Source organism: Myotis nattereri (genome assembly GCF_964212035.1).
Source record: "Myotis nattereri genome assembly, chromosome: 11".
Taxonomy (NCBI): domain Eukaryota; kingdom Metazoa; phylum Chordata; class Mammalia; order Chiroptera; family Vespertilionidae; genus Myotis; species Myotis nattereri.
The window spans coordinates 81008170-81035434 of NC_138086.1; positions in this window are offsets into that span (position 1 = coordinate 81008170).

The window sequence follows — 27265 nt, forward strand, 5'->3', positions numbered from 1 at the left end:
CTCTCTCTTCCACTCTCCCTAAAACTCAATGGGAAAATATCCTCGGGTGAGGGTTCACAAAATAAAAATCTAATGATAAAAATCAAGGACATGACAACACATTATTCATAGTCAAGTCCACGAAGGGAATGGGGTGCTATAAGTTAACACAATTATTTGACTTGGTAGAATCTTAAGAGCTGTTTTTGAACATGGGTTGTCCATCTCCAGCAAACATACCCATGGTATCACAGCCATGTTCCAAACTGAATCTGACTATTTATGTGGCTTTCTCAAAATTTTTATAAGTTTCAGAATAAATATCACTCCCAAATCCCGCTATCTTTCCCCCCAACTCAAGTCTGTAAGCGCCTAAGTCAGTAGGATTAGGGATTCATGAAGAACCAGCTTGTGACATCTATGACTTCCATGCTTCCCAAAAAACATGGACCCTTTCTTGTTCACCTGAGATTTCTTTTATGACCTTCACCACCCACACATGAATATTGAAGATTCTTACCTTTACACCGTTGTTCTGAAGTTACAAACTAACCTATGATTATTATACATTTACAGAGAATAAACATTCTGTTATTGACATGTACAAGGTTCTTTACAAGGTCCTGTAATTGGGCCAAAGTCATTTAAAAGAGACATGAGCTGTGTTTGAGATGAATTATTCTGTAAGCCTATCCTTTTTTGAGACGTGTTGGCACTGAGTTGGTGGAAGGAGCAAAGTCTGAATGCTTAGTACCCTCTCTAAGATTCCACATTTGACCTCACTGTGACCATTAAATTGATGACTCAACAAAAGGCCAATTACAGTTTTGAGAAAATTGCTAATAGATTAGTCTCTTAGCAATCATTCCGCAGGCCTGCTAAAGGTCTTCAGCTGAGGACGCAGTGGAAGCTAACATGGTATAAATCTCTGACCTCCACATGCCAAATATGGGCAATAAACCATGCTAAAAATAGCTGAACTATGATACTCAGAACATATCATGCAATCTGAACTTGCAAATGGAATTGAGTATGCCTTCCCTGCAAGAGAAGAGTATTTTGGAATATTCTGGCAAAATGCTGAAGGACCAGGGAAATGGGCCAGTGGAAAAAACTTTTTGGAAAATAGAGACCACTGAGACAACATTAGTTTTAAAGATCCAGCTGAAGCCATTTGCTTAAAGAAATGTGTTACCTCAGAAACATGAGGGTGAGGTGGCTAGTGTCCTGATCTCTAGGCTTAGATCAGAAGCAAGTTGTGATTTAGCCAACTGGCTAACAAATCTTACATTGGTGCACCCTGCAAGGAAGTATATGCAACTACCCATACCAGGAGAGTCAATATATCCTGTGTTATTATTCAACCCAATTGAGAGTTTATGCTTATATGCAAGAAAAGTCAAACATATGACACTGGAGATACTTTGATTTGTAGAGTTCACCTTTAAAATGACTTACTGTTTTGCCTAAATTATAATATCTGTAAAATGAAATACCAATTAAATATCAACATTTTTTTTGTGAGTAATTATACAAAATGTGCTTTTAAAAACATTAAAGTATATACAGATGACAATAACTTGAAAACATATTTGAAGGAGCAATTGAAATATGGGAAACTAGCCTTATAATGTCTCAACATATACCCTAAAGCTCTGATAATTAAGAGAATGGCCTTTTTAAAGAATAGAATGAAATAAATAAGAATAGATTTATGGGTGTCTAATTATTTGAGATGTGATTATGGAGAATTTAAGTAATTCTCGACAGATGGATTATTTTATAAGTTGTGTTGAGAAGAAACCACTGGGAAATTATTTTAAACACATATAATATACAGAGGACTTATTTCCTTAAAATTAGAGTTTTACAGTGAAAAAGGCTTTATGGACTAATGGGTAAAGGATACAAGCAAGTAGGGCACATATTAAAAGGGAATATATTTAGTTAATGAGACTGTGAAAAAATTTTAACTGAATACTAGTATATACTTGACATTTCTTATTAAAGAACCAATCTTTAGCATGGAGAAATTTTTTACATTAATTTAATTTAATATTAGGTAGATAGCCCAAAGGTAGTTTGGGTGACATTTGTTAAAATCAAACAAATGGTCAAAATGTTTACAGTCAGTTCTTATATTAGACCTAAGATGTAAAACATAGAAAATTAATTATCTATCTATATAAAAGCCAAGAAACTGATCGGTGGAACAATCAGAATGACTGGTGGCTATAACGTGCACTGTGGTGGCCAACCGGCCCAATTGGGGACGGGGCTGGCCAGCAAACTGCCCTCGGCCCCTCCTCCCTGCAGGCCCCACCCCTCATAGCCCCAACAAGACCCTAATCACTGAAGTGTGACTTTCAGTGATTCTAAGTAAGTAAACACCCTCCAGCCTTCATAGACCAGGAACCTGAATGACAAGTGATCAGGAGGAAAACTGCTCACGGTCTGGAGTCAGGTGTCCAGGAGAGGTGTCCAGCACAACCACCACCTTCCTGCGCTCGCTCTCCACTGCTTCCTACCAAAGAGGGCAGCCACATCACACCACGGCCTCTCTTTAGAGCAACCAGGTGGGTGGAGACCCCTTTGGTGGTCAAATGACCCTTTCACAGGGGTTGCCTAAGACCATCTTGCATATCAGATATTTGCGATTCATAACAGTAGCAACATTACAGTTATGAAGTAGCAACGAAAATAATTTTATGGTTGGGGGTCACAACATGAGGAACTGTATTTAAAGGGCCAGAAGGTTGAGAACTACTGCTTTAGACGGTTTGTCAGCAGGGAACTAAACCACATTACCTGTCTAGGGAGAGGCTTAGAAATGGAAGCTGTAAGTTTCCCTGACACTAAAGCGCCTTTGGAGCTTCAACTCATCCAAAAGCCAACAGCAAACATGTATAAACCCTGCAAAGATCTTTGATACTAATAACTCCCCCCAGCCAGCCCTGCCCCCAATTGGCCCCCCTTACCCTGATTGGGGGTGGGCTGGCCGGACCCCACCTTGCACAAATTCATGCACTGGACCTCTAGTCTAAAACAAAATGTCCTAGATAGTGACTTCAATAAATGGTGTTGGGAAAACTGAACAGATACATGTTAAAAAATTTTGGACCACTTGCTAAGACCAGATACAAAAATAAACTAAAATTGGATTAAAACCTTAAGTGTAAAGGCCCTGGCCAGCTGGCTTGGTTGGCTAGTGTGTCTTCTCGATATGCCAATATTGTGAGTTAGATCCTCAGTCAGGGCACATACAGTAATCAGTGAATGCATAAGTAAGTGATGCATTCAAACAACAAAGTGATGTTTCTCTCTCTCATCAATTAAAAAAGACTTAAATGTAAGATCTGAAACCATAACACTCGTGGAAGAAAATATAGGCAGTAAACATGTTGACCTAGGTCTTAGAAATATTTTCTTGGATATGAATCCTCCGGCAAGGGCAACAAAAGCAAAAATAAACAAGTGAGTCTACATTAAACTAAAAAAGTTTTTGCTCAGTGAAGGAAACCATTAAAAAAATGAAATACATTGTTGTGTAAAGATTTTTAGAAAGAGTTGTCTTTAATTATGGCTTGTAGAGTAACTCTGTATTCCTCATAAAACAACTGTTTAATAAGAGTTTCTATGAAATAGTGAAATGCTATCTTCAAATCTAGAAATCAAACTATTTGAATTGCAATTTTTATCTTTGAAATTTATTCAAATAAAGTGTCTTCAATTTGCATTACTACATGGTGAGAATTAAATTGACATACCTGAAGTAGAAAAATAAAGTTTACTGGTAGCTCTACTACAATGGCAGTAGTGAAGAAAAGGAGCGAAATAGATCCCCCTCTCATTCTGATAAAATTTCACTGTGTCTGCTTCAAAAATAAACTCTCTAATTTTGTGGTTAGATTTCCACTAATTTTGTCAAAAGATCTATGACAGTGTGCACAATTAATAACATAAAAATAAAAATGAATAAAAGACCCTCCTTTATTTAACTCCTTTTTTTATTTCCTACATTCTCCACATGAACCCACCCACCTTGACTAGGTAGTTGAAGCCATAATATGACTGGACGCCACAAGGTTTCTCATCTTAGTAGTGCTAGCTAATTCATGGAAGTGGAGATGACCCCTGAGAGAGGAATACAGAGCAAAAAAAGCTGTTTACTGAGAAACCTTGGGAATGCCTTATTTAAGAACAAGGCAGAGGACAATCGTCAGCAAAAAGGAGTCTGAACATGAAGCGTTTGAGAAAAGGACCGAGAGAGGAGATACTCCGCAGGACGCAGTGAGGAAAGGGTGTGGAAGGATGCGGTGTTCAGCAGGGTCAAGTCCTGAGGAAGGACGATTAGCCCGAGACCGCCGCCGAAGCCCATGGATTTGTCAATTAGGAGGTCACTGGTGACATTTAATCTTGCCAGGCACCACATCAGTCAGCTCATGAAGACAAGGCGGGCCCGTGCCTCTGGCGTATTGTAATATCAGCCCTTCGGTGAGTGATATCATCCACGGGGTAACACTTAATGATGAATAGGATTGTGATTAAATTGCTACAGAATACCAGTGGGAATGTTCATTGCAACCCTTTAAATACCAACAGCACGATTAATGCTCTAGAACAGACATGCAAGAAATAGATATTGGTATGCCACTTATATCACTGTCAAGTTTTATGTCACCCTTGGGAGTTTATTGATGTGAAATGAAGTGCCTTTATTCAAGTAGAGTTAGTTCAGCTTTGTAAGGAATAAGACACTATTAAAGTGGGCTTATACATAAAGTAAAAGAGAAAGTGTGTTCTATGATGCATATGTTGCTGCTTTTCTATAGTTGCTAAGGCTATTGTGTCTATAATTTGGAATCTCGCTTTTGAAAAGAACCACAGTGACCACTGTCAGATGTCAAATATACCTTTAAGAAAGATCACAATTTTGATCACTTAAAAATTATTTCCTGCCAAAGCCGGTTTGGCTCAGTGGATAGAGCGTCGGCCTCCGGACTGAAGGGTCGCAGGTTCGATTCCGGTCAAGGGCATGTACCTGGGTTGCGGGCACATCCCCAGTGGGGGATGTGCAGGAGGCGGCTGATTGATGTTTCTCTCTCATCGATGTTTCTAACTCTCTATCTCTCTCCCTTCCTCTCTGTAGAAAATCAATAAAATATATTTAAAAGAAATTATTTCCTAGTATATGTATTTTCTATATTAAGAAATTCAGTTCTATGTAATTAAGTATATTGTTCTCTTACTGAATTGGAAAGCATATTTTTTCTCTCAAAAATTTATAAATGTCTAGATTTCTCACACTTTTATTTATTCTTACACTTTATTCTTACACTTTCAAAGACTAACCTTAAGTGCTAGACCCGTAGTGTAAATAGTAAATTGTCAATACTTTATTTTGTTGGTTAACATTTGCTTTACAGGTCTAAGAGGCATGTATGTATATATCTGTGTACATATTTTTATTTGTGCGTGTGTTTAGATAAGGGGATGACAAATATTTTACCTAAAGGGTAGTTAGTGAGTATTGTTGACTTTGCCAGCCGTGAGATTTGTCAGAATTATTTTTCTTTGCCATTAGAGTGAGCAAATGGCCACAGACAATATGTAAACAAACGGGAGTGGCTGTGTTCTAATACTTTATTTGCAAAAGTACACATGGCTTGGATGGCCCGGAGTCTGCCGTTTGCTGAACTCTGATAGATCAATATGTAATGGCGCGTTCTGGACAGTCATTGTTCCTTAGAGTGAGATTAACCAAGTGTGTGTAAGGAACACAAAAACTTTAAAACTAGAATAACATAAAAGCTGAATAATTCTCAGGTTACAAAACAGCTCAGAACAGAGCAAATTAAAGTGTCTATTGACTATGACAATAAAATGAATATAAAATATGATGAATTCTATCATGAGTCAACTCATCAAGATGAGGCTGGTCATGAGCCATGCTTTAATCTTTGGGTCCTAAGCCTAGTGATGTGTGTGTGTGTGTATGTGTGTGTATATGTGTGTATGTGTATGTATCTGTGTATGCGTGTGTATGCACGTGTGTATGTGTGTGTATGTATGTGTGTGTGCATGTGTGTCTCTGTGTGTATGTGTGTGTGTGTATGTGTGTGTCTCTGTGTGTATGTGTCTGTGTGTATCTGTGTGTGTGTGTATGTGTGTATGCGTGTGTGTGTGTGTGTGTGCTCTTCTCTGAGTTATACTTTATACTTCTGGGTTAACATTGGGCTGCACTGCATGTAGAAAATGAAAGGCAGGCCTCATACAAAAATGCTCTTGCCAAAGAAATCATCTCTGTACACATGCACTCTAATGAGCATTTCCCTCATTTACTGGACAAGAGTAACAGAGACACCCTGCACACCCACGGGGTACTTTTTAAAGTCCACCAACTCAAATCCTACTCACATCGCCCAGCCTTTCAATTATTTGTACTGCTGGCTTTGCTCCTCTCTCCCATTTATTTTCAGTTCATTTAAAATGGGAAATTAACCAGTGAATGTAGCCTGCATTTTTTTTTTTTTTTTGCCTGCACTATACCGATGAGGCACATAGCTTGCCTATATCATTGGAGAATTCTTTATTTGCCTTTGTTTGGTCAGCACTCTATTTTATTATTTATTTAAATCTTAAATTTTATTATTAAAATATTTTTATTTATTTCAGAGAGGAAGGGAGAGGGAGAGAGAGATAGAAACATAAATTATGAGAGAGAATCATTGGTTGGATACCTCTTGAACCTCCCCAACCCCTCTCTCCCCCCCAGGGGATTGAGTCACAACCTGGGCATATGGCCTGACCAGGAATTGATCCATGACCTCTTGGTTCATAGGTTGATGCTCAACCACTGAGCCATGCTTCCTAGGCTATTTATTTATTTTAAATAAATTTATTTGAGTGATATTGGTCAACATGAACATGTAAGTTTCAGGTGTGGGTTTCTTTGTTACAAAATCTGTATATTGCACTGTATGCCTACCACCCAAAGTCAGAACTTCTCTTGTCACCATATATTAGGACCCCCTTTTTCTCCTACCCCCTTCCCTCTGGCAACCACCACACTGCTGTTTGTGTTCATGAAATCAGTAAAAAAATACATTTAAAAAAATGACTTCATCTTCACTGGATGTGATAAATATGTAAAAAAGTACCTTTTCTTTACACCTCTATTTAGTCTTCATAAAAAAATCACTATGCTTTTCATGAACATAAATTTTGTAAAATCTTTTATTTTGTAATAAAAATGTTTATGTAGACAAGGGATCCACCTACACAAAAATATTTGGTTGGATTCCTGGACAGCCTTTGACAGCCCTGTGCTGTAGGTAAGTAATGACACTGACTGAGATTCACATAATAGTACAAGTGGTTTGTACTGTTATCCATCTAATAAATAATAATGAGCTCTACAAAGTGCCAGGAACTGTTTGTTGAGGACAATGAAGAGGAATATATTTTACAAGAACATCCTCTTGATTGAAGTGACATTTAAAATGAGACCATGGTGAAATAAAGAGCAAGCTACGCAAACATCTGGATAAATATAATTTTAGGCAGTTATGAGTTCAAGGACAGTCTAATAATGCTTGTCAATAGAGTACCAATATGACTCCCCTAATTTATTTCTATCCTTAACTTATCTCATCTATAATAATGAAAGTGTAATATGCTAATTAGACCAGACGTCCTTCCAGACATCCTTCTAGACGACCTTCCGGATGAAGCCGGGACTGTGAGGGAAGCCCAGGTCTCGGGTGCCAGAGGGAAGCTGGTGCCAGCAGCTGGGGGAAGGAAGGCTACTCTTGCATGAATTTCATGCATTGGGCCTCTAGTGTAAAATAATCTTAAATAAATTAATAATTTAAATTTGAAAAATGCCGGGAGCCGGTCCATCCTTGCTGTTTCAAGGGACCTGGCATATATGGCGTGCTGTTCTTAATATGTTTGCTCACCTTCTTGGCACTATGTGTTTTAACCAAGGTCTCCTCTCTGAGAAAGGTTGTTTCCCCAGGTAGGGATTTTCCCCTGAAGTTAGGGAGGGAATAAAACCCCTCAACTAAGTGCCAGGCGGGTAATTAATCACTTCAACTATGAACAATCATGCTTAAGCTACATAATCTTTACTCCCTGGAATGGATATAAGAAACGCCCTAACCTTTGTAATAGAGATTGATAGGATTGAATCAACTGGTATAAATACAGATGTAACAAGACAGCAAGACACAGAACTTAGAAGACAGAACTTAGAAGACAGAACTTAGGAGACAGAACTTAGAGACAGAACCTCAGGAGAGAACATGGCAAAAGATCCTGGACTGACAGAAACTGGCCACAGAACCTAGAGACAGAACCTAGCGAGAGAACCTGGCTGAAGAACCTGGAGACAGAACCTGGCTACAGATGCTGGATAGAACATGGCAAGAGAACCTGACTAGAACCTGGTGACTGAACCTGGCTGGAGAACCTGGACAGAACCTGGCTGGAGAACCTAGTGAGAGAACATGGACACAGAACCTGGCTGGAGATCCTAACCAGAACTTCGCTGGAGATCCAGACCAGAACTTGGCTGGAGATCCTGGCTAGAGATCCTGGCTAGGCTGCTGATCAACCGAATGCTGTCTCCATGTCATTCCTTCTTCGCTGACTCCATCCACACCTTTGGGGACCCCTGGACCCGCTGGGGTTGGACCCCAGCAGAAAAACAAAATTCACAGAAAAGCTTTTGAAAATTTAAAGGTAATATTAATAAATGTGATTAGTTAAAAATATAGCATTTATATTAAAAAGACATGCATATTAATTTTACAGCAAGCACATAGCCTATAAGAAATTTCAAGTCATATACTTATCAAAGAGGTAGTTTCCAGAATATTTAAGTCAGTGGTTCTCAACCTTCCTAATGCAGTGACCCTTTAATATATATAGTTCCTCATGTTGTGGTGACCCCCAATTTCACTGTTACAAGTTGAACATAATTAAAGCATAGTGATTAATCACAAAACAATATGTAATTATATATGTGTTTTCCGATGGTCTTAGGCAACCCCTGTGAAAGGGTCGTTCGACCCCCAAAAGGGTCACGACCCACAGGTTGAGAACCACTGATATAAATGAAGTCTAGATTCAGAAAACCTAGCAAGAGGCATAGTAGGTAAACAACAACAACAACGCAATTCACAGGAGAGGAAATCCAAATCTCCAGTAGATGAAAACACGTCAATCATCATTATAATCAGGTAAATGCAAATGCATTTCACACACAGTGAGCTGGCAAACATTTCAAAAGTCTGTTTGTAACATATGCTGTTGGATGAAGGAAAGTGGATCCTCGCGGTGCTGGTGGTAATGGAAATTGACAAAACCAAAGTAGAGAGCAACTTGACAGCATCTACTTAAGCTGAAGAGGAGCATATTCAATGGGCAAGTAGTTCACGTCCTATTTCCCGGAACTGGTCACACATAGACCTAAAGAGGCAAGAAGCGGATTTTCATTACACGAGGGTTTAGGCTAAGAAGGAAAATTGAAACAGCCTTACTTTTCATCTAAAATAGGACAGCTTTGTACAATGTAACATTATAGAACATCTTAAATAAATGTCGTAATTCTACTAAAACAATGCTGATAAATCTCAAAAGCTTACAAACAACAAATTGAAGAATTATGTGATATACTATATATGAATCTAAACAAATGTAGTAAAAATATAAAAATATAAGACTAGACTAAAATTTTAAAATAGTCATTAACTTTAGAGGGGAAAAGATAAAGTAGTGGGTTGGGGAAGAGGCATTGGCAACTCACATGATAAAGATTTAATTTATTAAAAATAATAAAAGTCAAACAAAATAGGAACAGATTCATAGATACAGAGAACAGACTGATAGCTGTCAGAGGGGGAGGAGATTAGGGAGCTGGTGAAGAGATTAAGCAAGAAAACAAACAAATAACTCATTGACACAGACAAGAGTATGGTGATCACCAGAGGGAAAGGGGTGAGGGAGGTAGAAGAGGGTAAAGGGGAAATAGTGATAGAAGGAGACTTGACTTGGAGTGGTGAACACACAATACAGTATACAGGTGATGTGTTATAGAATTGTACAATTGAAACCTACATAATTTTATTAACCAATGTCACCCCAATGAATTCAATGAAAATATAAAAAAAGCCTGAACCCATTATTTACAAAATAACAATTATGAAATCTCTGTAAGGCAATGTTGTTGGTAATTATACACTCAACTGGACTTTTCTAAATGAGTGAAACAGTTCAAAATTCAAAACAAAGAAAAAGAGTAAGACCCAGCAGACTATTGGGTTAGAAAACGTTTGAGGACTTAGTTGGGTGGAGAAGAAATACACTTTTACGGTTGAGTGAGTGTGGAGTAAGGGAGCAAGGTGTCATTTTTGTATTTGGTTTGGTTTACAGATAGAGAATTATGAAACACTAGTGACCTGTGCACGAAATTCATGCACACTACAAGGGAGTTAGAGGAAATATTTTAATATTGCTATTTGCCCTTTCTCTATAATAGAAGTGTCAGAGATGAAAGAAAATTAGTAAAATGTACTTGAAAATCTTCCTCCTGTGCCGGGGCAGGGCACAGCCTGAGGTCCCCCCTCAAGCCCTACCAGGATGGGGGTGGGCGCAGCCTCAGGTCCCTGCTGATTGCTCGTTAAGGCTCATTACGGGAAGTCAGCCTCCACTGTAGGGGCAGCCATCTTGACCATTACGACATGGTGATCAATTTGCATATTCCTTCTTTATTAATTAAGATGTTTGGATGCTGATGGGAATGAGCTAGGAGAGAGAAAGATGTTGAAATTGTCAGGGAAGATAGAGTGTTTCCTGGGCAAGTCCAGGGGAAGGTGGGTAAGGAGGATGCTGCAAGGGGGGTGGGGGAGGACCACTGATCCTTGACTGAGTGAGGCTCTTCTCTTCCACAGCATCCAGAGGCTCTAAGTGAGTGGAGGAGCAAGAGCCACGTGGGTTTCGCAGACACAGTGGCCAGGAGATGAGGGAGATCCTGACACGTTTTCTGATTTTCTATAAAGTACGTCAAGACTGTCTTCCGAAGAAAGAGATGCAGGCAGTTGTGTGAATTTATACAATAGTCACTGAATATAGTGGGAGAACATATGAGAAAAATTTTGTGAGGCCACGCTGAGTGTGCACCTGAGGTTGAAGTCATGTTTGTAGTGCTAACATCACTGTGTTGTTCACTTTATCATTTTTTCCTGGCCGTGATAGGCACACTGGCAAGAATGTGTCTGATGAGTGAAGATGTCTATCAACTTCTACAGCATTTTATCTTCATAGTGAACTGTGTGTGTGAATGCTCATTTGCTGTGGATGCTTTCCTTTATTATTATTTTTAACTGGGCTCTTTATTTAAAGTTACAGATGCACTTTCTTTGTAAACAAATGTTAAATTCTGAATTTGCTAATTTCCTGAGTATCTTCCTCTGGCTCGAATTCATTTGTCTGTTCACACACGTCATTTATTTAACTCTCAATGCCCATGTATCCTTCTGAAATGCTGTGCATCTTAATCTTGTGGACTTAGATATTAGACTAATTAATTTGATTTTTTGCATTGCTCCTACTTTAGTGAGAGATTATCCTCAATTATAGTGGATTAAGCAAGTGGAGAGTTGGGCTAAGCCACGTGACCCCTATGTCTTCTGTTACATTCCTGAGTAAAATGCCTGGAGATTTCCCTTGTCTTGCAGAAGGGAGATCATCTTAGCAGGTGCGGAAGCTGAACAGAGAAAAGCCCTGCTGTCTAAGGAAGCAGCGATGTGGACGAGACTCTGATCAGCGCACACTAAGGCACCCAATGGTGCAGGTGAGAGCGCACTGTCTGCAACCCTGCCACCACTGCCCAGCATTGATGCCTGACAGCGCCCTGTCACTGTGCCCAATGCCGCTTTCTGTGACTGTCTGGCATGGACAGGTCAGCTTCTCCCTTCCAGGGTCACTGGCCTCACCTGAGACACAGGCTAACTCACACTGAGAGCTGAATTTGAGGCTGAAGGGTCTTAGGAGCAAAGGAATTGCTGTTTGTAAAGTTTTTTTTTGTTGTTGTTGTTAATCCTCACCCAAGGATATTTTTCCATTGATTTTTTAGAGAGAGTGAAAGGGATGGGGAGAGACCGAGAGAGAAACATCTATGTGAGAGAGACATCGATTGCTTGCCTTCTGCACCTCTCCCAGGCCAGGACAGGGAATGAGCCTGCAACCGAGGTACATGCCCTTGACAGGAATTGAACCCGGGACCCTCCAGTCCCTGGGCCGATGCTCTATCTACTGAGCCAAACTGGCTAGGGCTGTAAGGGATTCTTTAAAAGAAACGTTATACGAGTAAAATACTTTGGTTCTAGTTATCCAGTACGTGAAGCAGGTATGAAACACTGGCAGTGGCTGAAGGTAAACCCTCTGTGTAAAGAACTCGCACATTTTGTAAAACACACAGTCATAGGAGAGGTATTGGGAACAGGGCCAATGTCACACGCGGCGAGCCTCGGGGGATAGAGTGACTGGTGAATTTTATTTGCATCATAAATTTTGAAACTTCTCTAGTTAACATGTAATACTTTTATAAACAGAAAAGTAAGTTTATTCCCCCCCCCCCCACCCCCCGCCACCAGCCTCCTCTTCCGAGAGAGAGAGAGAGAGAGAGAGAGAGAGAGAGAGAGAGAGAGAGAGACGGCAACATTCAGGGGACTGAAAATGCCTTATATTAAAGGAACTCCCATGACTGGATTATTGCCATGGACATGATATGAGGCATATTTGTGCGCTTCCATGAGTTTTAATACAAGAAGCATGTGATCATCTTCTCAGGTGCAGCGCTAGAGGGCGGGTGGAAGGGAGAGTGAGGCCGACTCCCGCCCACCCTCTGGGGGTGCGCTCCCTGTACACACCTGTTGTAAGTGCTCCCATTTACTCAGACATCGTAGTCTGGGTAAAAACAAATCGTCCGTATCTAATAGCCACACACGGATCTGCAGCGAACAGATGCCTACTAGCAGGCTCCAGATGGAGCTGGAAAACTAGGGATTTTTTTTCTTTCAAAGAAGAATTTCAGAGATATCAACCCGAATGGATCAATAGCACGACCCTTATCTGTTTTTCAGGACCGAGTATCAACCACACAGGATATAACCTCGGCTGAGCTAATGGAGCTGTGAAGAACCCAGGAGAGCCCTCAGGTATCGCTGAGAATACCCCACAGTTGGACACTGGGAAGATAAAATGTTCATTGTTTGACACAATAGAATCATATTTTTGAAAACTTTATTTTGAAATAATTAAAGAAATGTTGCAAATACAAGTTCAGAGAGTTCACACATACCCTTCCCCCCTCACCTCCGAATGTTATCAAAGTACTGTCCATCGCACAATGATCACCAGGAAGTCAACACCCTAATGCACCTTTTCCTCTGTCTACCTAACTTTCGTAAATGGACTCACTATTTTTTTCTATCTAGAGGGGACTCTCTCTAAAGATGGACTATTCTGGGAGATAATGACTCAAAGGGAAAAGTAGTTGATGGATTTCTGATTGGATGCAAAGCCTAAAGTTTCCTTAGGAGCACGATCACCTTCTTCAGGTGAAGTAGTTGCGTGTGGAAAGAATAGAAAGCACTTTCCCAACAGCAAGCTCAGCCTCCAGCTCCAGAGAGGACACATGCCTCGGTTTCCCCATCCCGTAGCCACCCTCACAGCCCCTGAGCTAGATTTCATTGTCTAAAGCAGGGGTCCTCAAACTTTTTAAACAGGGGGCCAGTTCACTGTCCCTCAGACCGTTGGAGGGCCGGACTATAGTTTAAAAAAAAACTATTAACAAATTCCTATGCACACTGCACATATCTTATTTTGAAGTAAAAAAGACAAAATGGGAACAAATACAGTATTTGTATTTGCATGTGGCCTGCGGGCCGTAGTTTGAGGACCCCTGGTCTAAAGTTAGTACAAAGTCTGAGCCTGCAGGTCTTTGTTCACGCAGAGAAACTAAAGAGTGACCAGCCTGTGAAAATTTATAAACCTGCTGTTCATTTATGTTTATGAATTTAATTTCGGACTTTAGGAGAATAATCTGCCCTATTTAGGAAATGAGGCTTAGAGCATTTAATCCACCCTGAAACTGAAGCTGGGCAGTCCCCCCTCCTACTCACAGAAATACAAAGAAACAGTTGGTTATCTTTAATGGCCTTATTTTCTCCATTCTAGCATAACCAATAGCCCTGGTGATTGTTTTTATTCTGGGAAAACAGTTAATAGTACACAGACACAGTAGGGAATAAGAATTAGTCAGGCAAACACATCTTCTCAGAGGCTCTTAAGAGAATAAGTTGTCAAGTATCTTTCTGGATATTCCAGAGATAAAAGTTCTATGTGTGCCCACTCTTCAGCTATATTTTGCTTACTAAAAGTATGTTTCTTCATTTCCTATCCAGCTTTGGCAATGGTATAAACGATTAAACATTTTGTACATAGACTATTCAATACAATGTTTTGAAATACAGATAAAAATACTGTGATGGCACTTAAATGTAGAATTAGTAAAAAGTACTGAGATTGTACATGACCATGTGATTATCTGTAGGATAATCCCAAGGTCTTGTTTAACTACCGGGTCTTTACTTTGATCATTAAATGAATACGTTGGGTTTCAAAAAAAGTCTGAAAATGCCAAGTGCTTCTTGGCATCCCATGGATGCAGCCATTTGGGAATGAACTTCCTAGTTTCTATTCGAGTTGGAGCCACGTGTTTTACATGCCAACTCTTTCCCTTTGGCATATGTTCAACAAATGTGTACATACGTGCAACAACATAGGTCCATAACATTTTCAAAAATAGCATTACTTTAAAAAATAGAAAGCCAAGAAATGACCAACATTCTTGTCAATGTATGATGCATGCAGAGATTATGGTATATTCATACAACAAAACACCACAAAGCAGTTAAAATGAATAAAATATCGTGGCCTGCAGAATTCACTGAAACTTGAGATGTTTGTTGAGTGAAAGAGGACAGAGGCACAAGAATACCCTGAGAATTCCTAGTTATAGAACTCAAATACAAAGCTTCTTGCGATCTCCATGAGGCCTGTTATGTGATTTGGGGTTTGTTTACTCTTTTTTGGTTTATATATAATTTTGCAATTATTATTATTTTAAATCCTTACCTAAGAGTATATTTTCATTGATTTTTTTAGAGAGAGGAAGGAAGAAAAAAAAACAATCCACTGGTTGCCACCTGTATGGGGTTCAAACCCACAACCCAGGTAGGTGACCTGGCCGGGAATGAGACACACAGCCTTTTGGTGTGCGGCATGGCACTCCCACCAGCGGAGCCACCTGGCCAGGTCTTTGGTAATTACCAGTAAAGTCCCCTTATCATCTTCATGGGAGGAGCCTGCTAGTAGAGAGGAAAGGGACTCTGCTTTGACCCTCAGAGTATGGATTCCTCTTCTACAAGACGGTAAAGGGAGGCCTCATTACAGGCGCGTGGCCCATTTCCAGAGACGGGTGGCTCTGCTAAGCGTTTCCAACAACCCCATCACCAGTCCTTTTCCTCCATGACCTGCCGACGAAGTGGTGCTTTTTGGAAACCTGTTTCTCATGCTGGCTGCTTTAGGAGGATTCTAGATTTTGCATATGAGGGGAGCAGAAAAGAATGTTAAGAGTGGGCGGTTACTCAAGCAAGCATTCATCCCAGTAGAGACCCATGTTTATTTTCTGTTTCTGGGTGGAACACGCCCTGATTTCTGAACTTAGAGTGAGGACATGCTGGTGCAAGGAGGAGGAATACGAAGATGAAAAAGTGCGCACTATGTTCACTGCTAAAGATTTTTGTCAGTATCTTTCCCCTCCGTGATTTATTTTCAGCTAAACGTGCCCTGCCTTTATGGGAAATTTGCTCAGAGAATATGAATTAGTTGCTACTTTGTTTTGCTGCCACAGTTTTTCATCTTCCCTTCCCTCAAATTTTAAAGACTGTTTTTGTAGAAAACTGGGAAATAATAAACCAAGGACTTAGATAGCATCTTAAACAATTTGTGCTGATGTTTTTGTTTAAAACCAGCAAATGTCAACATATAGAGTCACCCTTGAAATTTCAGTTATTTTTAGTACTTCGTTTTAATACAATAAAAACTTGAAAATATTTTATATAGTACTCTATTAATTTTACAAGACACTTACAAGCATTTAAAAATATAATTAACAGCCATGATTTCTACTTCCCCAATGAACATAACCTCTTTATCACTTGTGCAAACAATTCAAAGTTAATTACAAGGTTGTCCATCCTTAAGTGCTATCATTATTATTATCTTTTTATTAATGTATAGAAAGCTGCGCAGCCTAGCTTGGAATAAGGAGTTGAGTTATTATGGGAGCCATAGAGAATTAAACAGCTGGAAATCATAAGCTAAATGACTGTGGGGAAAAATAATGTCATGTCGCTTAATGAGCTCATGTTGCAAAATAGTTTATTTAGCTTTATTCTACACAGAGATAAATACCGCACACATTTATTTCATTTTCCACAAGTCAGATTTTTTTTGAAAGCTTAAGTATTATTTCCCAATAGCATAGCTGGTGAGACATGAAGACAAATTCCAGAAAACTCACATATTGACTTAACGGGGAAATTGACCCAGGGATCGGTGCTGGCATCTCTAGGCGTTGAGTGGGAAGAAATGAAATCCTCAGCCTCGAAATGGAGACATGTAGGCAGATCCCAGTGCGCTGAGGACATGGATCCTCTAACTTCTGTTGAGTCTTCTCACCAGTAGAAGCAGCACTTCCACCTCTGAGGCCATTACCTGAGAAGGCAGCAATGGCCTCCTCTGCCTGTAGCTCATAATCGGACTCAGGTCCCAGCAGCCCTCAAAGATGGTTTATAATGCAGACCCATGAGGAGCTGGTACACTAAAGGGATTGCAGGGTGTTTTCCATTCATGCCAGCAGGAGTCTGGGACTTGATGTGGGAGTAGACATGAAGGGTGCTAGAAAATGGTAAAAAGAATATAAGTTGGATGAGATCAAAAGTATTTATATTGGCCTAAGAAGCAGAGATTCTGCAGCTGATGTAGCTTGAGGGGTTAGCAAAGGCTCCGCATGTCTTTTGCTTGGTTGACTGGAATGTACCCAAGTGCTCATCAGTAGATGAGTGGATAAAAGAGCTGTGGTTCATTTACACCATGGAATACTATGCAGCTCTTAAAAAGAAGGATCTCTTGTCCTTTGAGACAGCATAGACCAGGGGTGGGCAAACTTTTTGACTCGAGGGCCACAATGGGTTCTTAAACTGGACCGGAGGGCCGGAACAAAAGCATGGATGGAGTGTTTGTGTGAACTAATATAAATTCAAAGTAAACATCATTACATAAAAGGGTACGGTCTTTTTTTTTTTTTTTTTTAGTTTTATTCATTTCAAACGGGCAGGATCCAGCCCGTGGGCCGTAGTTTGCCCACGGATGGCATAGAGGGACCTGGAGAGTGTTATGCAAAGTGAAATAAGCCAGTCAGAGAAAGACAAGTATCACATGATCTCATTCATATATGGGATCTAATGAACAAAATAAACTGATGAACAAAATTGATCCACAGACATAGAAGCATGGAATAGACTATCAAATCTCAGAGGAAAGGCAGGCAGGGTGGGTGGGTGGGTAGGTGGGAAGAGATCAACTAAAGAACTTGTATACATATATGCATAACCCATGGACACAGATACTAGTGTGGTGAAGGCCTGGGGAGGGGGCAGGGGCAGGCTAGAAGGGGTCAATGGGAAAAAAGGGGACACAGGTAATACTTTCAACAATAAAGATTAAAAAAAGAAATGTAAGCCAAACGATGGCCCACACCAGGACCTTGAAATACTGGCACTATCTTAGTGTCCTGTAGAGCAGCGATTTTCAGACTTCTCATCTCATGGCTCACATAAACTAATCACTAAAATGCTGCAGCACACCAAAAATAGGTTATATTTTTTGCAATCTGATAAAATAAATAGGTATCATTTTGATTCATTCACATCAAATGGCCATTGTGGTGGCTATTGTCATTTTTTGCTGTTGGACAATCTAAGGGAAAAGAGGCCGGTGCCCCTGACTAAATAGCCAGGTATTGCATGTTTCAAAAATTCTCGCTGCGCCCCAGTTGAAATCGCTGCTGCAGAGGAAGGACCAAAGGCTCAGGGAGGGTGTAATGGTGGAGTGATGTGTCGTGTGAGAGCTGGCCACCCACTCGGGGCCGGGAACACACTCTCCCCGGGAGGACACACGTCCACCATGATGTGAGGAGTACATTTGGAGGGGAAGAGCTCTGTGGATGCTCACTGTGGGTCAGAAATAGCAGCAGAATTGCTGCCATTAAACTGGGATCTTCAAATGCAGTGGAGGTAATTGAATGCCGAGACGGAGAAGCTCAGAGGCCACACTTAACTACCAAGGGCAAGGGGGGTGTGGTCAGCACCCTGGACTCTGGGATGGAAGCAGTGACCTAGGCTGTGTGATTTACGGAGGCCGACGGTGCTGGCTTGTGGGTCACCGTGCCCCTTGAAGTGGAAGAGAGGAGAATTCTTGCCAAGAAGAATTGGTTATTGTAATTCTAAAAGAATGCTTATAAATTAGAATAAAAAGGAGGCAATTTACAAGGAGATAATATAAATGTCCAATAAACTCCAGGGCAAATTGAATTAAATAAAGAGATACCATTTCCAATTTTCTCATTACTTAGAGAGAAAATTCTGTCCCATTTCCCCCTGAAATAGACCTGTCTGTCTACATAGACCAAGCTAGCTATCCGGGTGCATTTATGTGTTCATTAACTACATATTGCAATCCCTCAAAAGCACAAAGCAAGCCCACAAGGCAACTCCAAAGCCCACGTCTAAGAAAAACTCTTGGACAGAGCACAAGCCATTAACCTAGAAACTCAGAAAAGGTTGCATAGAGAACAGGTCCTAGTATTTGCTTAACAAATGACTAAGCATTTTTAAGATCTTCACCTGAGGACATGATTTGATTGACTTTTAGAGAGAGAGAAACATTGATGTTAGAGAAACATGGATGGGTTCCCTCCCATATCCGACCCTACCTGGGATCAAACCCCCCACCCTCTGGTGTACAGGACAATGACCCAACCCACTGAGCTTCCAGGCAAGATTTGACTAAGCACTTTATAAAAGGAATTTGATTAAAATGTGTCCTTTTTCTAAGCTGGGGAAGTCAGAAATATAGAGAAAACAAAATTTTGTTTCTCTTCGTAGAAGTCCTGCCGGCCATTGGCATACCCCAGCAGAAGCAAAGTGGTCTCGCTTCCTCCTCTTCCCCTAATACCCTACAGCCCACAGCAGCAATACCAAGGAGAGAAAAGGGAAAAAATGGAATGACGTCTTGCTAATTCAGAAAACTGTCAGTGCCAAACGTTGATCAGTCAGCCCCAATGGTTGATGGTGGGGATGGAACAGCCATGAGGAACCCAGACCCGGGAGGGTTTAGTGCTATGCTAGGAAAGCCCAGGCCCCCATATCTGTGCACTTCCAGAATCTCAATATAAGCCCCGCACTTGGCGCAGCAGGGGTCGGAGTCAGGGCATCCGCTGTCCCTCGGTGAGCGCTCTCACAGACACCTGTGCAAGCTGCAGGGCTGGGCAAGAGCACGTTTGTTTAATTTTGAGTTGCCGGTGGTCAGAATGTCGCATGAGATATAAAGGAGATGAAAGGCTCTTTGGTATATAATTGATCAGCTCTTCGTGTGCAAAGGGAAGTTTGATTAAGTGCATAAGCAGAGTTTGAAAACAGGGTCCGGATATATGATGATATTGTTCGAGTTTAGACTATCATAAGAAAGGAATAATACATGATACAGAAATATACCAGATCTGATTGCATGTGCAGCCATTCAAATCACCCTTTTCTGTGACTTCATAATAACCAGCATAAATAGCTGCGGTAATTTCAGAAATAATGGCATTCAATATGCTTCTCATTCAGCTCTCTCTCCATTCCAGCCTCCCCTCTTCCTCACACCTAGGATTTCCTGGACACGCCTCACATCTCCTGGGAAAAAAGATCATCTTAACGTTTCAGAACAAAACATGTCTCACCTTGGTGGCCTGTTCTTTACCATCTTTTAAGACAGGACCGGTTACATTCTGTCCTCTGATTCTTAGACCTGTTTAATTCAATCACCACAAAATCTCAGCTACTTCACCACTCACCTTCATGACCACAACTCTGATTGAAGAATGACCATAAAACAAATTCTGGAATATCCAGTTCTGTTAGCATCATCATTCCTCCTTTCACCTCTCGCACTTCTGCATTTTCTATGTTGTAGATACAGATGTTTCCTGCTGTTCCCCAAGCACAGAACCCCAGCTGTGACTCTGTTTCTACTCCTATGAAGCTTTGAGCCAACGGCGCCATAATCTCACGGAAATTCAACATTTCTGCCACCTGAAGTCGGATGCATGTGATCACCTGTCTTTGAGAGTACACAGCTGGGCTTCTGGGTCACAGCAGTGGTCAGCGTGGTGTGATGAGCACAGGGCTAAGAGAAGATGAATGCGTAATGTAAGAGATCCGTATTTTCAGGTGGGTGCCGTTATAGCTGGAGACTCTATCCTGCCCAACGATCATGTGATGTCCGCTTCTCTAGAAACTCCTTTCACTTCCCACAGGGGTTATTCCGTAGCTTCTCATTCTCTTCAAATCCAAATCCATTCCCTCCCCCTACCGCTCAGCAAATCACTGGACACCGAGAATAATAAGGCAGTCTCATCTACCGTTCTAGTCAATTATAGAGCACGGGAATGAATATGCACATAATAGTACAGGGATAGACAGATAAATCAACTCAGTCTAACATGAAGTCCAAAATATAGAACAAAATACATACAAAATAGATTGCAAACTAAAGGGGGCCTTTCCTAGTTGCAGGGACGTGATAGATAATTCAGTGTGTGCCGGGAGAACACGGGCGCAGCAAATGTTTTCACGACACAGCCGTGTCTGCACTCAAATACGCTCTCCTTCTGTTTAGATCTCTGGAAATACTGAGCCGCTCACGGTTCTCAGGAAATTGCTGCCGTGTTGTATTCCAGGCCACTGCATATTATAATCCCTCCACCTTGAATTGCCTCGCGTGCTTTTATTGCAAACTCCACCTCACTATTAATTTTAGAAGGCATTTCCAACTCCCTGGGGATGACTCTTTCCCTCTTGGACTTCCACCGGGACTTGCATATTTTCCTGTCATTTCATTGTTTGTAGACATGCTCTGTTCATGTCTGAAATTCCCTCAGTTGCAAGGAATGTGTTATTTCCAATTCTGATGTGGAAATCATTCATTCTACAAACATTTATTGAGTGTCTACTATGAATGTAGTGGATGGTCTGAGATATGAGAGACAGGGATATAAATAAGACCAAGGGCCTGCCCTACATGGTTTCATAGACCAGTGGTTGAGGCAGGTTGACCTGCAGAAAAATTTATTATAGCAAAAGAGGGATCAGAATGCACTAACCCTGCAAAACAGAACCATTCGGGATGATTTAATAACAGTGTGATCATGTTAAGAGACGCATTGTAGAGCTCTATATCTTTTTGAAGACCTATAAAGACCATTAAGTGCTAAATGAAGATTGTTTCTATAAATAGTTGCTATAAAAAATAGGTTACCTCAGGGGGCACGATTATTCCTAGTGCTATTTCAAAATAAGAATGGATCAAACTGAATATTTTAATTTTTCCTGACCAGGAATAGTGTGGAAATACCTCTTCTTTTGTACATTATTTTATGGATATTTAATAATTTTCATTTTATGAGTGCTTGACAATCAGCTCAAAAGGATATTTATTTGGATTCATCTTGAAATTTAATGATATCTACTTGAAAGTGAATGATAACATATATTGTAAGTCTCTCTTGTATAAAATATTTATGGAATTCTAAAATAGCTCTTCCACATTTATGAGTATTCAAATGTTTCGGTTCAGTTTTTATACTAAAGATAACTGGAGAATGTCATTCCTATTCCTGAGGATTATATGCATACTATCTTTGATACAAAGTCAAACTTCAACAAACTAGATGAATTCAGACCTTTAGAAGTTGTGACATTTGCATATAAATTTAAACTCTGCCCCTGAGCTATAAGAATAAATTAATAATCCAATTTAAATATTTGACAGACATGTCTTATGAGAAATATGGTATTCAAAGATATATTATCGAAAGAATATAGTAGGAGAGATATTCTTCCTAATGACATTTAATTTATCATCACAAAGACGAGGTATGGGGAGTTCATGCAATTTGTATTATAGGTCTGAAATACACATCCTTAATTAAGAAATCTGCCCCTAGACACAGTGATACTCTCATTCACAGGTAAGGTTAATTCATAAACTTAGTGAGAGAGAAGGAGTAAGATTCTGTCTTAAAGAGAAAGTTAGGTTAAAAAAAACCAAAAACCCAACTACATGGTTTTTTCTTAATTTTACTTTTAAATTATAGTTTACATCCAATATTTTTTTGTATTGGCTTCAGGTGTACAGCATCGTGGTTGGACAATCATATATTCTACAAAATGTCTCCTGATATTTCCAGTGCCCACCTGGCACCACACATACAACTGTGTTTCTTCGGGTAGGACATTTATAAAATGCTCATGCCTCAGTACAGTTTTAATTTGGTACAGATCTTTCTGGATCCGCACATTAAAGATAAGTGTTCAATTTTCACTCACTATCGAGGGAAAGGTAGGCATTGAACTCTCCTGAACCAAGTTTTCTCTAGTTGCAGGTAAGTATGCCATTCTATTGCTTGTATTCAAATATATGTCAAGGGATATGTTGACAACATCCACATATTACAAGGAGCACTTAACTCTTCTACCCATAGGGTGCCACACGAATCCCCACATCCGTAAAATGGGCCAATTCAAAACAGATAATCTTATTTGTATGAGCCCTTTATTGCATGTTTTATCTACTTTTGTTACTGTACTTGGTGCACACGGCTGCTTAATGAACACTTATTATGTTCTCATCACTTCACACCAAAGAGACTGGTGATAGCCAAAGGTGATAGCATGCCGTAGGCTCTTCGTGTGAGGGCTGCGGTCTGTCTTTGAATATATGAAGACGGAAACCTTACTGTTGTTTATGCCAATTTAACAGTTTGCCCACCTGAATCATGTAGCTACCTAACTACCCATAACCATACATAGATTTTTACACATTATAACCTTTTCTTTCTAAATGTTGACTTCTTTCCCCTGTTCTTTGTAAACACACCATCTCATCCCAAAGTCTCTGATTTGTCCTACTGCCCTTTCGCAGGTCACAGCATGTGCTCTTAAGAACTCTCTCTTTTTTAAAAAAAAATTTAATTGATTTCAGAGAGGGAGAGAGAGATAGAAACATTAATGATGAGAGAGAATCATTGATGGGCTGCCTGTTACAAGCCCCACACTGGGGAGTGAGCCCACAACCCTGGCATATGCCCTGACCAGGTATCAAACCGTGACCTCCTGGTTCATAAGTTCACACTCAACCACAGCCATGCTGGCCACATAAGAAATCCCTCTTGTAAACTGCTAATCCTCTATCAGTTCAAATGTGCTCTCTCCCCTATTAAAACATAAACACAATAATATTTTTTACCACCACAAGAGGTGTGGCTGTCCATCACGTGGAGGGAGGGTGTGAGGAAGTGAAACGTTACCCGACATGTGAGCTAGCGATCTAGCCTGTCATCGTTTCGCCGAGACACAAGTCCCCTGAGGCAGAGGACAACCCCGTATGACAAGTATCACAAGGTAAAAGCAGCAGCCGGCGTGTCGGCATGACTCCCATGCTCTGTCCTCTTTCCCGGAATGTAACACGAAGACCCGTGGGCCCGCACACACAGGGCGGTGCGCCTGGAGAGGAACACCAGCTGCGGACACACCACCTCCTTGCGAGAGAACAGCCTGCCCTGTGTTGCTCATCGCTCACGTTTGCTCCCTGGACACACAATCCTGAGAGGTGGCCCAGACCCAGGTGATTAGGTGCCGCCTGCTGGAATGTTCGTCAGGAAGATGCAGAGATGCTCGGGCCCATGGCGGACCTGTGTGTCCCAGTGGTGCCCTTCAAGTCCAGCCGGCCGGGGGCGGGGGCATGAGGCAGTGCACATGCTCTGAGTTGCAGCATGCTCTGCTCCTCAGCTTTGAGGGTGAAGGTTTGAAGTATTAAAGGAGATCCCACAATAAACGGACAGATTAAGTAGTTGGCCTATGATGACAAAGCCAAGTAGTCTGGTAACAACTAAATTCAGGGTTTTCTTAAATTTTCTCCTCCACTGTCTGCAGGAAAAAAAAAGGTGTTGGTTAGGTAGGATAAATTTTAAAAAACGAAAGGCTGAGAAGCCACAATAAATCTTTTCTTTCAGATTTGAGTTTTATTCCCACATTATTTCCTCTTTCCATATAGTCTCAACTTCCAGACAACGTTTAACCTTGACCGATTCCTCTCCCAACAGGGAATCTCGTTTCATGTATTGCCACCCTCACGTCACTTACAGTCAACTCAGTGGCTGGCATTAAGTATTGGTGATGAATGTGTATCAGCTGTGGATTTGCCAGTTACATGTCTGTCATCTTTCAGGCCTGTCAAAATGACCTTATACACGTGCTAAATATACTTATCGTTGTTGGGCAGTTCATAAACATAGTAAGAAATCATTTTATTCTGACATCTGATCCATTTTCAACTCCTGAAAACGAAGTTTTCGTTTCTCCTGAAAGAAACCTGCAGTCAAGTGACCAGTTATTGAGTTCCATTACTGTCAGTGTCAGCACCTGCTCAGAAACACACCAATTATGAAGTGTATTATAATCTCCGAAGGAGCAAGAAAAAGTCCAGGAAATGCAGAGATATTTTATTATATAAAATTCAGCATAATCCATGTTGATAGACTTCGGCGAGAGTTCAGTAACGGCACTGGGGATGTGCATGCCCTTTTGTATTTGGTCATCAGCATGTCTTATGAAAATATACATACTTCCCTTTATTTTTGAAATTACCCTTCTGGAAGTTTCTCCGTTCGGTTTTGATGCCATTGGACTGTACCTTTGCGTTTCTGTTTCCTGCTTTGGAGTTTTCTGGAAGTTAACTCATTCTGCCGCCTTCATTTGGTTATTGGGCCCTTCCTACTCAGAAACCTGAGTTAGTTCAATATGGGTTGCTAACACCTGCAGCTGAACGTGGAGCCAGGTAAGGGATGCTGTGGGTAAGGACCCTAACAGGTGGAACAAGCTGTTTGAGGCCTGTTCTCCTTAATCCCTGAGCTGCAGGCCTTTTCATAAATCAACAGCATGATATAGCTCAGTGGTCAGCAAACTCATTAGTCAACAGAGCCAAATATCAACAGTACAATGATTGAAATTTCTCTTGAGAGCCAAAATTTTTAAACTTAAACTCTATAGGTAGGTACATTGTTATTAACTTAATTAGGGTGCTCCTAAGGCTTAGGAAGAGCCACACTCAAGGGGCCAAAGAGCCGCATGTGGCTCATGAGCCGCAGTTTGCCTGTCTCAATCCTTGACTATTTTACCACCTCAATATAAAGAGCTCACTGGCACCATTATATTATTATTATTCTTTTTAAAAAATATATTTTTTATTGATTTCAGAGAAGAAGAAGAAGAAGAAGAAGAAGAAGAAGAAGAAGAAGAGAGAGAGAGAGAGAGAGAGAGAGAGAGAGAGAGAGAGAGAGAGAAACATCAATGATGAGAAAGAATCATCAATGGGCGGCCTCCTGCACGCCCCACACTGGGAATCAAGCCCATAAGCCCTGGGCATGGGCCCTGACCAGGAATTAAACTGTGACCTCCTGGTTCATCAGTCAATGCTCAACCATTGAGCCATGCTGACTGGGTGGTACTATTATTCTTGACCTTGTCAAGAGAATCTTTGAGCTCTAGCCTTCATACTCCTATAGAGAAAGGAATTCCCTTTGTCCCTGGGCCCAGTGTAATTGGCCAATGACCTCTTTCTCAGGGCCACAGAGAGATGCTCTGGCCAGGCCTCTCCTGCTCACAGACTTCTCACTGTTGTCAAAATTCAACATTTCTTCAGTCAGAATGTTGGATAGTTATGGATTAAGAACTTGCTTAGCCTGGAAATAAAAAAGTGAAATGCATACACTTTATATAAAATTTTATAAAAGATCTCTTCAATCTTTGATTCTAAGGATATTGAAGTATTCTGTATTTTAAGAGAGAAACAAATCTAATGGATTGATTGCAAAGAATCATTCAGCAGAATGAAAGGCACACTTTTGTGCAAAAGCATAGCTATCATTGTAATAAAATGTTCTCTAATAAGAGATTTTCACCAACTGAAAATTATTAACAGGATGTCCACAGAAATGATTATGAGGTACATCAGCTCTTGAAAACTCCCTTTAGTAACCACCTTCTATAAAACGAGGAAAATTGGGTCAACCAAATGTCGGTGGGAATCTGTGCTCCTACAATCACTCTTATTGTAGCCACAAGGCAACTCCGTCCTGGAATCTATATTTATTAATAGACTTAATAGGCAAGCCAAGAGACTCCCAATGGGGTTTGCTTTACTCAAGATTTCTTGAGGAAATAAGATGCTTTAAAATATTTAACTGGAGAGATTTCTGCATGGTTTTTCTGTAGCCTGTGTGACATGCTGCCATTACCACGAGTGTGGCACCACTGGGACAGCTCCACCTGTCAGACATCTTTGGCCAAGCCTCTGATCAGCCAGGGAGTGACCCACCAGTCCTAAGGTGGAAAGGCCGCCTGCCCCAAAGTTTCCATAGTGGTGAGAATCCTTTCATGTCTTCTACTTCAGGCTGCCAATGAAGGAGCCTGCTTTCTCTTTTCTGAACTCACTCAAAGCATTAAAAGTATTGAAATGAAAATTGACTTCAGTGAAAGAAACAAAGTTCTGTATCAAAAAGAATGAAGCGAGCCCCACGAAAGGCGAGCTGAGTAATGATGGTTAATTTGGCCCCGAGCCCAAGAGGGACCTTGAGCTGATGCAGTGACCTGGAATCTCCATGAAATTACGGAATCTCTGAAGGTGAGTGCCATGGCTTTACCAAACCTGTCCAACAGCTTGTTGATGGGAACAACGAAATACACATGTGGGCCTGCCAAATGCAAAACGGAGAGCGCGTTGGAACTGAAAGGGAAATAAGAAACGATTTCTTGTCGGTTCTGACCACCAA